Source organism: Castanea sativa, chromosome 5 (assembly GCF_040712315.1).
Source record: "Castanea sativa cultivar Marrone di Chiusa Pesio chromosome 5, ASM4071231v1".
Classification (NCBI taxonomy): Eukaryota; Viridiplantae; Streptophyta; class Magnoliopsida; order Fagales; family Fagaceae; genus Castanea; species Castanea sativa.
The window spans coordinates 25,554,607-25,570,485 of record NC_134017.1 but is presented as its reverse complement, the minus strand read 5'-3'; the positions used below and the strand labels follow the sequence as shown (position 1 = coordinate 25,570,485).

General features: G+C 34.2%; 1 pseudogene; it reads right to left on the bottom strand.

Annotated features, from left to right (window-relative positions):
* Positions 1–1,752: 1,752 nt before the first annotated feature.
* On the bottom strand, positions 1,753–4,598 carry LOC142634978 (zinc finger BED domain-containing protein RICESLEEPER 2-like; annotated as a pseudogene).
* Positions 4,599–15,879: the final 11,281 nt, after the last annotated feature.

Here is a 15,879-nt window from a genome sequence, read left to right as displayed (position 1 = left end):
TAACTGGAACCCACTTTTACAATAAAGGTTAAGTGGCAAGTTTTAATTGGTTTTTATTTAGACCCACAATTGACATCACTTTTTTATATATCTTAAACATGTCACCTAGATTTTATTATAAAAGTGTTGTGTCAATAGCTCTACTCTTAAAATTTCTCATTCGTTAATAAAAATAAATAAATAAACCTTCTCTCTAAACTCTGACTTACTTTGTTGTTGGCCGCAAATGAAACTGTTTTTCCTACACTTTTCTTCTTCACTAGCAAAAAATGACACCACTTTTAGCATACAAAAAAGAAAAAAAATTACACCACCTGTACAACCAACTAATCTATATCTACTTCTATGATTCTTTCCTCATTTTCTTTATTTCTCTTTCTCCCTTCTATGTTTTCTTTCATTCTAGTCAAGCAGTTTGATGAGTGCTCTATAGATTTGCAAGTCTAAAAAGTGTTTTAATGCTTGCTTCAATTCCAAGAGAATGACCACTTGTATGGTTAAAAAATAAAAAGTCACAATTAAAAAGCAAAAAATTATATTAATTACTTTTTTTTCCTTACTTTCGCGGTTACTCCTAGTTCTACTCTTAGGTGTATTACTATTCTTCTTATCATATATTTTTATTTAATTGATATTACATATAAATATAATAAATTATTATTCATATGACAAAAATGTATGATTACTTATTTAATTGTATTTATTTATGCATTCAATGGTTGTTGTCTTACCGATCTTTAAATTATTAAAAAAAATTTAGACAATTGTAAAATATAGTTGTATTGTATACTAAATTGTATTTAGAATACTACTTTAGATTATTGTATATAATATGAAAGTTTTATATACAAGGAAAAAAAATAATCATTTAATTTTTTTTACCCCCACAACAAATTCCTAGCTCCAACACTATTGACCCCCTTAGAAAAAATCTTGGAGCTGCCAAAAACTTTGCCAAGACCATGGTTTTAAAAATTGGAACGGTCAAAAAACCATTTTTGCCCTTGATTCTCAGTTTGTACATTACACCAACCAAGACATGTAAGAATGCTGGTGTGGCTGGATCTGGACCTTACACATGGAGCAGCTGTGCGCCAAGGAAAGGAAAACGTTGACTGGAGGAAAGGATCTTTGGCCCATGCCAACGGCGTGACCATCTTGGGGAAGAGTGAGATTTACACTTGACATGGACAACTAGCACTTGCACAAAAGGAAGATAGTGACCCCCTATGGTCGAATGCTATAGGACACCCCTTATTGGCAGAGCTTGTATTAGTCCACTGTTGGAGACACGTGTATCACTCTTAGTATCCTTGATGTCTAGGAATGGCAACGGGTCGGGTTCGGGCCAGGTTTTTGCATACCCGGACCCGACCCGCAGGCCAAGACCCGAACCCGGACCCAGCCCAAATAATAATCGGGTTTTTTTCCCGGGGCCCAGACCCGCCCCGCCGGGCCCCGCGGGCCCCGTTTAACTTATTGGGCCCAAATTTAGCCCAACCAAAAAAAAAAATTGAAGCCTATTAAATTTTTTTTTCCTAAATTCAAGCCCATTCAAGTCATTTAACATGGCCCAAATGCCAAAATTTGCCTTGTTATATGGTAGCCAAATCATTTACCTCCATTTATATCATTATATGGCACCCAAAATCATCTTATATGGCAATAAATTACTTAAAAAGCTACAAAATAAATTTCACAAATCTAAGAAATTACAAAATGTCTTATCCTCCACAAATCAACAAATTAAAAAGACTAAGAAATTGCAAATGGTTTAGAATAATTACAAACCAACAAATTAATCTAACAAGTCTAAGAAATTAAAACGGCTACTAAATTATTACAAAATGTTTAATCGTCCACAATTGTGACACAACTCCCTTCCTCTTCATTAGGCTCCTTATCATCAAGAATTGTTTGAAAATCACAATCACCAGACATAGTTGAAGAACCTACAACAACAAGGAATTAAAAAATGGAATAAACTTCATCAATTTGTAACAAGCAAATATAAAAATACAATTTTGATTTTATAAATAAAAATTAGACAATTACTAACCGTTGATTTCACTCCATAACCAATTCTGAGCACACATCATTGCCTCTATAGTCTTGGGATGTAGCCTACTACGGTGTGGACTTAAAAGCCTCCCACTAGTGTTAAAGGCAGATTCTGAAGCAATAGTTGTGACAGGAATGGCTAAAATATCTCTTGCAATCCTTTGTAAAGTAGGATACTTGAGACCATTACTTTTCCACCATCCCAAAATATCAAAATCTTCACTTCTCTTCAACACTCCCTCCTCAATGAAATAATCAAATTCCATTCTAGCACTCCCATGTTTCTTTGAACTATTGTTCACAAACAAATCAAAACATGACATTGACCCACTCAACCTAAACTTCATTTGAGCCGCAGGGCTTGAAGCACTACTTGCAGGAATATGAGAACTTCCTTCATTATTTGCAGGGGACTCATCTAGATCTCCATACTCATCAAGCAAATCATAACAAAGATTCTTTATTTTTTCAATCTCCAAATTTGAATTATCACCATAAATGTTAGGATAATAAAACTCCAATAACTTCATCTTATATCTTGGATCTAAGATAGCGAAGCCATAACAACACTAACATTAGCCCAATAAGAATTAAATTTAGCAAGCATGCTTTCTGCCATTGTAGCTATCATCTCATTTGAAGACAAACTCCATTCATTCAATGCAATTTTCAACTCACACACCAAAGTAAAATACATATTAGTTGTAGGGTACTTACGACCTGAAAAAAACTCAGTCACACTATGAAACAACTCCAACTTCCCACAAATATCTTTAGCTAACTCCCAATCATGATCATATGGCAAAGAAGAATAAGATGTTTCACGTTTAGCCAAACGAGGAAAAACATCTTTATAAATCAATGCAGTAGAAAGCATTAAGTAAGTTGAATTCCAACGAGTTTTACAATCTAAGACTAACTCTTTGGTGCATTGAACACGCAATTGTCGTGCATTTTCTTCAAATTTTTGCCTCCTTTTTGGTGATCCAGTCCAATAAATCACACTATCACGAATCCTTTCAATACCATCACCAATAAGAGACAATCCATCTTGAACAATTAAATTCAAAATATGTGCAGCACATCTCATATGCAACATAGACCCACCCAACATGAGAGAATTAGTATCAAGCTTATTCAAGAGAAGTCTTATCATAGCATCATTAGTACTACAATTATCAACGGTTATTATAGACAACTTCCTATCAATATTCCACTCTAAAAAGCAATCAACAAGGACATCAACAAGGACATCTTTTGTGTGTGGAGAAGGAACATAAACAAACCTAAAAAAATAATAGGAATAATTATAACATAACTCAATAAACATTCTAAATGTAAAGTCTTTAACATTCAATTTATAGATAAAAAAATTACCTTAAAACCCGGCTTTGCAACGTCCAAGTATGATCAATAAAATGAGCAGTAATGACCATAAACCCTCTCTTTTTGTTACTTGAAGTCCACATATCAGTTGTAATTGCCATCCTACTTCCATTCTTGTCCGTCATCTTCAAAGCTTTCTCCCTCTCATTATCATAGATTTTAAGAATGTCACTCTTCAAAGTATTTCTTGTGACAAGTTTAAACAACGGTTGAAGAGAAACCACAAATTCTCTAAATCCAATGTGGTCAACTATTGAAAGGGGGTATTCATGTAGGATGACCATACGAGCAAGATTATTCCTCACTTTGCCTTGATCAAATTGATAAGCATTTAAACTTATAGTTCCATCCACCTTATTTTGTTGTTTAATTAACACTTGTTGTCGCATATCCCTTATATCTTTAAACTTCAACCGTGGACATCTTGCTAAATGATTACGTAAATGGGTTGTACCTTGGCTAAGATCACCCAAGTAAAGTTTGCTACAATGATGACATTGGGCTTTAATTTTTCCATCAACTTTCTTCCTTGTAAAATGATCCCAAACATCTGAGGTGGTCTTTCTTTTTCTAGTTGTATCCAACTCCAAGCCCTCATTTGTAGGCTCTCGCTCTCGCTCTCCCTCTCCCTCTCCCTCTCCCTCTCCTTCTCCTCCTCCCCCTTCTTGTTCCTCTAACTCTAAGTCTTCTCCTAAGTCCACCGTTGGGGATTTTGGACTCCTAATTGGTTCAAAAGTTTAGGAATTAGAATCACAACAAATATACTTAAATTTATTATGTGACATACTCATTGATTAATACGCACAAATTCATAAATACACAGATTCACAAATTCTATCAACCCAAATATAATTAAACATAATTAACTACAAATTCCAAACGCTTACTCGTTGTTTAATGGGCATAAAGGTGATGGTGATCCTGAGGGTGGCGCCGGGCGACAATGGTGAGGGTGAACGTGAAAATGGTGAAGAAGGCCGCATAGCTGGCAAAGGAAAACGTTCGGTTCTCAAGGGAGAGCCGCTTGGCGAGGAAGAACTAGATTTGTTCCTCAAGGGAGAGCCGCTCGACGAGGAAGAACTAGATTTGTTTGTGTTTTCCATCTCCGTTTTAGGCTCTGCATTCACAACAAACACAAAATCATGTGACATGAATTACTTGATAGACTAATAATTTTGAAGTGATTTTTTATAGGGTCATATGTGTAGCAGTGTAATTATATGATATAATTATCAATTGGGATCAGTAAGCAAAAAATTATCGGTTAGGATATTTTAAGAAATTGGCTGTTTTTCGAATATGTTTAGGATATTTTAAGGGACATGGAGTTGCTAATTGATTGGTATATTCTCGGTTTCATTTTCTTTGCTGATAGAAGAAAATAAATATTTTGATGCCATGTCCAGCAGCCAAACATTAAAAATACAATGCCAATAATCACATCAAACAAACATATATCAAATCTATAAGCAAACAAACATATAAATATTTTGATGCCATGTCCAGCAGCCAAACAAACATATATTTTGATGCCTGAAGTTAATTCGTCAACATAGCAAAATACAATGCCAATAATCACATCAAACAAACATATATCAAATCTATCAGCAAACAAACATATAAATATTTTGATGCCATGTCCAGTAGCCAAACAAACATATATTTTGATGCCTGAAGTTAATTCGTCAACATAGCAAAATACAATGCCAATAATCACATCAAACAAACATATATTGACGCCATGTCCAGCAGCCAAACATTAAAAATTATTGTGATGAATTGAAACTTAATATCAAATCTTTTAATTAATAAATCGCATTTATATCTATGATTTTCTCAACAAAAACACGTCAAAATTAAAATTCAATCACTCCCAAATCAAAACAAGTCCAAATGAAACCCAAAAAGCTAATCGGATCAAAACTATAAAATAAATATTCAAAACCCAATTCCAAAATCCAATCTTTTTTCCCTGTTCTGAAAAAATTTCCCCAACAACCACAACCCAGATCATAAACAATAATCACAAACCAAAACATGACAAAATTGAACAAAACCAAATCAAACCCAGCTGAGCTTTTCAAAAGGCAAAAACAATCATTACCTCAAATCTGTGCTGAGGCAAGGCGAGGCGAGGCGAGGCGAGGCGAGGCCGCGAGGCCGCGAGGCCGCGAGGCGAGGCGAGGCGAGGCGAGAGGGCTGTGTGCTGAGGCAAGAGGGCGGCTGGCTGTGAGTGTGAGAGAGGCGAGAGGGCAGGGGCGCAGGGCTGAGTGTGAGAGGCGGCTGGTGTGAGTGTGAGAGAGTAGAGAGTAGAGACTTAGGGTTTCCCATACAAAATCAGAAAAAATATATATATAAAGGGTAGTTTAGTAATTTCATATACCGGGTATTTAACCAGGTTTTTTTCCGGGTCGGGTCTGGATTTTTTTGATAAAACCCGGACCCGACCCGGACCCGCTTCGGGTTTTTTTTTTTAAAATCCATACCCGACCCTATTCTTTATCGGACCGGGTAAAACCCGGCCCATTAGGGTCGGGTTAGACCGGGTATCCGCGGGTCGGATTTAAATTGCCATCCCTATTGATGTCCCTTTCCTTGTCCAAGGTTTGCTCCCCACGTAGTAGCAGAGTCGCCCTCCATTCCATTACCTAACATTGGAGTGCTTTCTCTTTCCTCTAGTCATTACATAGTACAATATTTGTATTAAGATTCAAATGAAGGAATCATGGTTTGACACCTGTCCTTATGTACCTAGTAACATTCCTTAGAATATGAAAGGAACATGTTGTTGAACTATTAGGGAAAGAACCTGGAGAAACTAAGAGAAATGCCAAAAAGTTTGGGTAGGAAAGTGAGGTAAAGAGAAGAGGCATCCTTTTTGGGAAGAACATCACCATTGTACAAAGACCTTTTTTACATAATAAAAAGCTCAAGAGAGTGAGGGACATTCCCCTTGTTCACCTGTGGTTTTTCATCCCTTCCAAAGGGTTTTCCACGTATTCCACATGTCTTCTATACTCTTCATGTTATGCTTTCTATTTCTCATGACCTTAAAGTGCTAAAGCTTTTGTTTTTAGTGTTCTCAAGCTTCTTTTTTTTTACTTAAATGTACCATTAGATCCATCATCCATTCTCTTACATAGCTTTGATAATCTAATTTGCACGTACATTTTTGCCAACTTCCTTAGGGAGAATCTCTGGTTGTCTTCCCTTTTAGTTATACCTTGTTTGTTCTTTTTTCAATCCTGTATTCTGTTTTCTTTCTCTTTGGCAATTCAATGCCTCTAAGAAAGAAAAATGCAAGTGCTTAGGCTAGTTCAGGAGAAAACTAGCAAGGAGAGGTGAGTGTAGACCATATCTCCATGCACACTAAAGGCATAGAATCATCCGAAGAGGTCAGAGAACCCGATAACAAGGACATCATGGTAGAAATTAAGGACCTTCAGTGTTCTCAAGCCACCATATGGGCAGAGTTCCGGTCCTTATGCCAAAGGACAACTACCTCTCAAAACCCATAGGGAGGCCAAGGACCTTAAGGAGAGACCGAAGGGTCGAATCTTGTTCCACCCTAGAACCTAGATCCATTTCTCAACTAGAGGGCACCTCTACAACCCAAGGGACCCTAAGCATCTCCCTACCTAACTAGGGAGGACATTGCAACTATCCTGCTCGAGGCTAGGAAAGCAGAGAGTTTTGCTTACATCGACACAAGGTCTCCTTACCCTGAAGAGATGGCTAGGAAGCCTTATCTTGTCAACTACACACCTCCAAGCCTAGAATATCCAATATACTTAAGCCCTCTAAGCTCCTGCTACTAACTGGCTTCTTGGAAACCTTGTCTTCTCTAGCTTTCTAAGTCCTGCAGTTCATCCCAATTGCATCCGCCAATGAATGGCTCCTTCCAATACTTCCCAATAGCACTCAATTCTCACTTTACACTCAGGATGGGTATGGTAAGTGTTTGAGCTATCAACCTTTTAAGAATATGGAGATGGAGAGGTAGGAGTTGAGGAAAATCACAAGGAAATGTGTAGATGATTGTGTGTATAATAATCTCTAACTCTCAAGTGTGTTTTCTAGTATTTTCTCTTTAAAAAGCATTCCTTACAATTATTAGGTAATGAGAGTATATATAATGTGGATAAAGACTTGGTGAAGCAAATCATAACTTTTTGCCAAATAGAAAGTTTTGCGAATACTTCGCGAGATGACCTTTCTCGTGAGACACTCGTGAAAACCTTCAGTTGGCATGACTCTTCATATTCCAATCATGTGCTCTACACGTGGGTTTTTCGTGGGTAGGCTTCTCGCGAGACACTCTCGAAATCCACTTGTTCATCCTTTTAGGCTTGAGTCTTCACACCCTCTTACACTTATCCCTTACAATTAATTCCAAATACATACAGGAAAAAAATTATTGAAGAAATTACAATCAAATTAGGCACACAACTAAAGCTGATATGCATGAAATATATATAATAAAGTACTCACATATCTACATTTTTAGCCTTACTTTTATGTTATTTTGTGACTGATTATATAATATTTTTGTGTTGTAGGTAACAAGGGTTTTACATGCTAAGTGGGGTTAAGCCAGTTGCTAACCCAACCTGAAGGACCTAGAGGGCATGAAGTAAAGAAAAGAAAAGCAATACGAGCTAAGCAAGCAGAAAGAAAATTTAAGAAAGGAGGTTCAGGTCTATTGATTCAAAGCCAACATGAAAAGAAGGCCCTGGAGACAGGGGCAAAACTAGAAATTTTTGTTTGGGGGGACCAAATTGTGACACTAATATATTTATCATGAAAACTTCCACACATACACACACATATATATACACACGCGCGCACTTTTTTATTATATATACACACACTTTTTTATTTGATAAGTTATATATAAACACATACCCAACAAAAAAAAGGAGCTTAGTATTTTCAATCAAAATTATTTTTGACAGCGATCTTTCATAAAATAAAATTCATTTTTTCAATTTTCATAGTCAAATTCTTAAAAAGTTTCATTTTAAATACAAATTATCAAATTTTATGCTAAAGTAAGTAAAAAATATTTCAATTGAACTAATGAAATTTTCAAAAACATGAATGATCCAAAATTTGAAGGAATAAGTTAGGCTCCAAACATATTTAAAGCTACCTTACTTTAACCCATTATATGGCAACTAAAGACACATTTCATGTGTAGTTTTAGTGGCAAAAGTTTGTTAATGAGTCAATGACTTGTTAATCGTCACATAACGGGTTGAAAAAGATAGATTCAAACATGTTTGATACCAAATTTTATCAAATATTTAATAAATATAAAAACACATTTTACAATAAAAAATAGAATTGTGAAAAATAAAGTTATATCTCTATAACTATTAGACTAATTATTTTTTTATAAGAATTATTGGACTAATTCAAATATTTGAGGAGGCTAACTCTTATTTTTGTAGGCTAAATTTTGAAAACATATAAATAATTATATATATATATATATATATATATATATATATATTCTAAAAAATTTTAAAATTTGGGGGGCCATGGCCCCCACCCTTATACATGCCTCCGGCCCTGCCTGGAGATATGTGAAGGAGCAAAGAAAAGAAATAATTGATAGGGAGCTTATTCACGTGGAAGAGATACATGGGCTTGAGGTTTAAATGAACATTTGTTAATTGTTGGTGGGCCTCTCTATTTCGTATTGAAACACAAACACTCTTGGGCTGCTCTTTGGTTTTGGCTGGGCACAACTTGAAGCGTAGTATGTGACTTACAATCCTAGTCCCACTTGTATTAGGAATTTTTATAGAGTCAGGCGGCTTCTCTTTGAAGTGCGTGTGTCTTTGTGTGATAAAAATAGGAGCAAACAGAAAAGTAAGAGAGAGCTAGTGGCTAGGACCAGAGCGCAGGCAGCTGCGCGCAGTTTCATTTGTGACTTTTCTCTAGCACTGTGACTATTTTTTCCTCTATTTTATTTGTTTAGTTTAATGTTTAATATTTTATTCTTGTATTTTATTTTAATTATTATGAGTAGCTAAATTTATAATTAGGGTTAAGGATGAAACATTGTTAAGGATTATCAATAGTATTTGTGCGATTTGATTTTTTCCACAATAGTTGTTTTTTAATGATTTAAATTGTTCTTACTTCATATCAATTGACTAAGATGAAATTCTAGATATGAGTTCGATTATGTTTTTCTCACGATTTAGGATTTATTTTAATTAATTGAATGCTTGGTATATTATTTCTTGAATTTAAAATTGGATATCTCTTGTGATTTGTTTGGCTACAGATATAATTGATGATTTGATTTTATAGTTGAGAAGCGAAGAAGAACATGCTTTAGATTTTTAAACATAAGTTTTAATGATGATATTTTCCATGATAGCAAGATTGATTTCTAGATTATCATGCAATGGTTGAGAAATATTAATGATCATAAATATATGCTAATATGAATTAATAAGGTGGATTCCAAAACCTTAATTCTTTTCCATTGATTGTTTACATCTTTTTATTGCTTTATATCTTTTGCTTAATTTAACTGTTTGCTTAGTTTATTTAATTTTAAAACAACCAATTTTTATTAAACTAGATTAGGATTAATTTGGTTGAGATTTAATTAATTTTCCACGTTCATTCAAGTCCCTATGGATTCGACCTCGTTCTTGTCAAACTATACTTCGATACGGTTCATACACTTGCAAGTATTTTAAAATTTCACAATAAAAGCCAACACAAAATAGTTGTAAATTATAACTTTACAAGTTGAAACCTACCCTATTAGAGATATATCAAAACTAATAGTACAGGCTTATGTTCAATTATATTTGGTGTGCAAGTTAAGTCTTTTACTTGTACTGGAAATCTATTAACCATATAAAGTTAATGTGTGGTTGGTACATGGTTTAGAAATACTTGTATTGGGTTCAATATAACACAATAATTGTTCTTCACTCATATATCAAATATGTAGCTGTAGACGACTAAATTTCTTAGTATGATGTGTCAGCTTATGATAGGTCGGGAATTTTTCCTCTCTACAGTAGCCTTTAAGGATTTTTTTGTGGACGTAGATCATTGGACCAAACCATGTAATCTTTCGTGTGTGTTCATGTGTTACTTTTTTATGCCTCTACTTCTATTTTCCTCCAATTTATTTAATATGGTATCATAGTATCTTTAATTAACAAACTCCAATAATTTCTTTTTTTTTTTCTTGCTAAGGGTTAATTACACTCTCCTTTCTTGAGGGTTGGGAGTAATAAAACTTTATCTTAAAATTTAAGGGAAAAAACACTACCTTATTAATATCCGTTTGACAAAATTATGAATATATAGATATGGAGCGTAAGAAATAAAAAGTTATCCAGCCATGAAAGGTGTCATTTTGGTGATTGACATGCTGACACCGTTATTGCAATAACTTTCAAACCTACTTTTAATTAAAACATCTCCAGGCCACTACCACTAATTAATGTTACTGCTACTAATGCTAGTAAACAAGACTCTCAAATATGGTCTTGTCCTAGAAGAACTCCCATAGAGGAAGAAGAATAATTTTTTTCCTTAATTTTAAAATCAATTATTTTATTAAAGAGTATTTTAAATTATACAATATGACTCTTGCTTTTTATTTTTTGAGGAATTATAGAAAGATTTGTCATTGTAAGTCTTTTTGATGCTTGATAAACTTTGTAAATTGTTTTTCATATTTTATCAGTTATATTTTTAGTTTTACTAAACACGGTTAAATTTTGATAAAGAAAATATTTTAAAATAATATGTTACTATTATAAAGGAAAGAAGGAAAGTGTTATTTTCTTCAAATATTAATAAAAGGGAGTGTTTTTCCCCTTCAGATTTGGGGTGTCATTCCTCCAAATCCCAAAGGAAGGAATATAATGACTCTATGATTATAAAATTGTGAACCAACTTTGAAGTTCATACAATATCACTCTCAATTTAACTTCGTGTTTCTTCTAAAAAAAATTATTAAAATTTTGAAAAATAACAACTCAAATTCAAATTTGATATTAATTATGAAAGTTTATTTCTGGTTTTAAACATGTGCTAACTTTTCTAACCTTTATAAAAGAAAAAAGATGTGCCCAACTAAATTAAAGCATGAAAATTCAGTAGGGTGAATAATAGATAAACATTTCAAGGCAGCAAGCTCATGATCAAAATTCAAAAGGCAATTTTTTCTGCTATAATATCTTGTCGGCCGTGATTCATACGTTGGCTTGCATATTTTATATTTTATATTTCATATTTCATATTTCATATCTTGAAGGTAGCCTTATCCTGATCTAGGTATGGGAAACAACAGTTGAGTAAAATAAAACTATAAAAGCAGGAAAGTAAAATCATATTTATTTTGGCGTAATGTTTTTCTATGAAAAATATTGAAGACTGCATTCCAACTTGACGAGTACTTCTTGGGAAGGGAAATACTGCAACTCTCATTTTGGGCCTGTTTTTTGAAAAATATTAATTTTAGCAACTACTAAATAAAAAGAAAACATTTTATTATTTTCTTCTTTTTTTTGGGTAGTAAACATTGTATTCTATTTAACATTTTTATTATAGGATAAAAATAGGTACACAGTACCTTAGGTGTTATTCTTTAAATTTTCCTCTTAAAATTTAGTCATGTGACTTTTTTCTCATAGGACAGAAGTGTATTTTCAGTTAAGTAGTAACACGGTTGAATTTTAAGAAATGAACTTATGAAACAACGTATAAGTATTATACTTAGGTTTTATCCTTTATTATATGTTACTTTTACCGTGTTTGCTCCATGTCCATATACAAGCAACTCATTATAGCCAAATAAATAGTTTTTTTTTTTTTTGGGTTCAAAACAATCATCTTTAAATAGTCTTTTTATGTTCAAAACAATAATATTTTTAGTTTATTCAATAAACTTGGAGGAGCTAATTACCACAATTGTTAAAAGTAAAAATTCCCCCCCCCCCCCCCCCAAAATTTGCTTGGAAGAAATATTCTCTAACCTACCATGGGGGGTTTGAGATACCCTAGTAGTTCCATTATTTCTCGTGGTGCTTGAGCACTAGGGTTCGAATTTTACCAAATACTAACCTAACTTGTGACACTTCATAAGACTATTTAGGTATATTTTTAGTAGCATAATGTAATTAAATGATCTAATAACTTGTATGATTTAATGCAAGTAGATAATATTATATAAACCTATTGAAGATAACAATATTACAAACGACAGAAGTAAAAGCAACTGAAGAAAAACAAGACTAAAGAAAGAAACGGCAGAGGAAAGAAATAACTTGAAATAGGGTGTTTTGATTAATGAACTCACACAAGCCACACGTGCAAAGGAAACACAAATTAAGTTAAAGAAGAAGCCAGTTGTCAAGTTGCGATTGGTCAATTAGTTGAAAAACAGTTATTTGTTTACGCGCTTGGAGCAATGCTTTGTTTTGGGATTGTATATAAGTAGTGTTAGTTGGAAATTATATTTGATGGATTCATTTTGTAGTATCAATTCAGTTAATGAGAATTCAAGCATTTTCCAATTCTCTGTTATTTTACATGGTATCAGAGCCTATTTTCTCTCATTTTCTCTCTTGCCAAACATTATTTTTCTTTGGATTTCTTCGTTTTCTTGATTGCTCATGGCTTTAGCTTCGTCAAGTGCACCTTCTTCTTCATCTGCACCAACTGCAAGTGCAGCTATGGCAGATGAATCTGCTAATAACCCCTTTTTCTTATCAGCGAATAAAATTCCTAGTTTAGTTCTCACATCACAACCTCTCACTAGTCTAGAGAATTACATGACTTGGGTGAGATCTGTATTTCTAGCTTTGAGTTCCAGAAACAAATTTAGATTTGTCAATGGTTCAATTTCAGAACCAGATCCAACCTCACCTTTGTTCAATTCTTGGAATAGATGTAACACTACAATCCTTTCATGGCTGACTAATTCACTCAGTCTTGATCTCAAGGCTAGTGTAATTTACATCAATTCTACAAAAGATTTGTGGATTAACCTCAAGAACAGGTTGTCTCAGGACAACGCTCCAAGATTGTTTAAGCTTCAAAAGGAAATTTCACATTTGGTTTAAGGTTCACTCTCGGTGAATTCCTATTTCACCAAATTAAAAAATTCAAGACTTTATGGGATGAATTTGTGAATAATCAGCCTTTCACAGTTTGCAATTGTCCTTGTGTTTGTGGTTCTAAGTCATCTCAGCTAGATGCACAGCATAAAGAGCAAGTGTTTCATTTTTTGGTGGGCTTGAATGATAGCTATGGCACTTTGATTGGGAAAATCTTGCTAATTGAGCCTTTTCCTTCTCTTAGCAAGGTGTGTTAATTGATTTTGCAAGAAGAGAAGAGCAGAAGCAGAGGCAACACTGTCAATGTGGTTCAACAAGTTCAACAGTTGGATTCTGTTGCTATGCATGTGAATGGTCCTAGACCTTTTCAAGGAAATCAAGGTCATGCTCGAAACAATGGAGGAAAATGAGGTAATTTTAAGAAGGAGAGACCAGTCTATACTTACTGTGGTTTCACTGGTCACATTGCTGACAAATGCTACAAACTTCATGGATATCCCCCAGGGTATAAGCCAAAAGGTGGGGCTAAAGTTATGGCTAATCAGATTACAGGAGTTTTTGGTTTTGATGGTCATTCTAATGCCTAGTCTGGTGATGTTGCTCAGCCTAACATTGGCTTTCAGACTCCTTTTGGTGTTTCACAGCCAGGCTTTGGTAGTTTTCTTGATGGTTTTGGTTTTCAGACTGAAGGAAAAATTCTGGTTTTGCATCTCATACAAAACCCACAGCGGAAGCAACTAACAAGGATCTATTTCATTCATGATTGATAACGTGCACTATGTAAATTTCAGAATTTAAGAACAAGATAGCGTACCTTGGTGTGGAGAAATTCAAAACAAAGATTAGAGGCACTTGGGAATACTTTTAATCTTCACTCCAATTCCACTTTACGCCCAAGATGTGTGGTCTCTCAATCAGTTTTTCAAAGGGAGAATGAAAGTGTGTCTCACACTCTCTCACACACCGTTTCTTATTTTTTTTCTTTCTCTCATAATAAAAATTCTGTATGTTTCTCCCTTTATAACTTACTGATTATCTAATTGGGCTGGCCTATTGGGCCTTTCCAATTGGGCTTTAGTGTGTGGCTTGGAGTGGGACCAAAAGAGACCAATAAGACACTAGCTCCAATGGGCCTTGGGCTTTTCCGTCAACTCTTGACAAGTCCAAAGTTACCATTAATTATATTTAATACCACTATATAAATATAATTGCACTCTAGGCCTTATTAATAAATTATATCCCAAAACTTTATTAAACACGTAACCCCTTCATAAAATATTCGTAGTAACACAAAGTCATAAACGTAGGCGCCACTTTGTAAATTACTACATCTTATACTTGATTACCCGATTTAATTCTTTAAAGTTTTTCTTTATATATTTATGAAATCCAATTTCATAAATATATACTTTAGTAATTTTTTACTAAAGTGGTTAGGACTATCTCTATGAATAACTGAAACCATTCAACTTATCTCGAGGGAATATTTTATATCTCCATCAAGAGACTATGAATTCCATCTTGAGAATATATGTTCCATCAACACTAAATGTGGTTGCCAACATGCGGGGTTTTGACCGTCACTTGAGATCGCACTCGATATATCAAAGCAACCTACACTTCATGATCGGGTCCATTATTCTCTCAGGATTAAGAGTTCATGCAAATAGAAGTCGTGAGATTTATTATTCATTTGACAGTCATTAGGAGAATAATAAATCTCACAGCGGTCCTGTTCAATATGTTTTAACCCTTAAAACATATCAACATATCAACTAGAAGCTTCCACTTCCATGATCAAGACAAATCATCTTAGTTGACACGTTATAGTCTTCGCAGATGAAATGCCCAATTTCATCATCGACTACGAACTATTAATTCTGAGTTTACAAAGAACTTGTGATTTACATCTTCTGTGACTTTTCACATAAATCACATACAATGCATCTCATGGACTATATGATAATGTCCCATATTCATGTTACCATTATTTTAAATAATAATAAAATAACTTTATCAATCACAATATTAAATCATACATCATGTCATACATCATGTCATACATAATGTCATACATAATATCACACATAGCATCATACAATAGGATTTAAGGGCATTAATCCTAACAATCTCCCACTTGCCCTAAAGACTATTGTGCACTAATCTAACTCCCATTCCTTCCAAATGTGACTCGAAAGTCCTTTGAGGTAAGGTTTTGGTAAAAGGATCTGCTAGATTATTTGCACTTTCAATCTTTGCTACCACAACATCTCCACGAGCAACAATGTCTCGAATGATATGGTACTTCCTCTCAATGTGCTTTCCT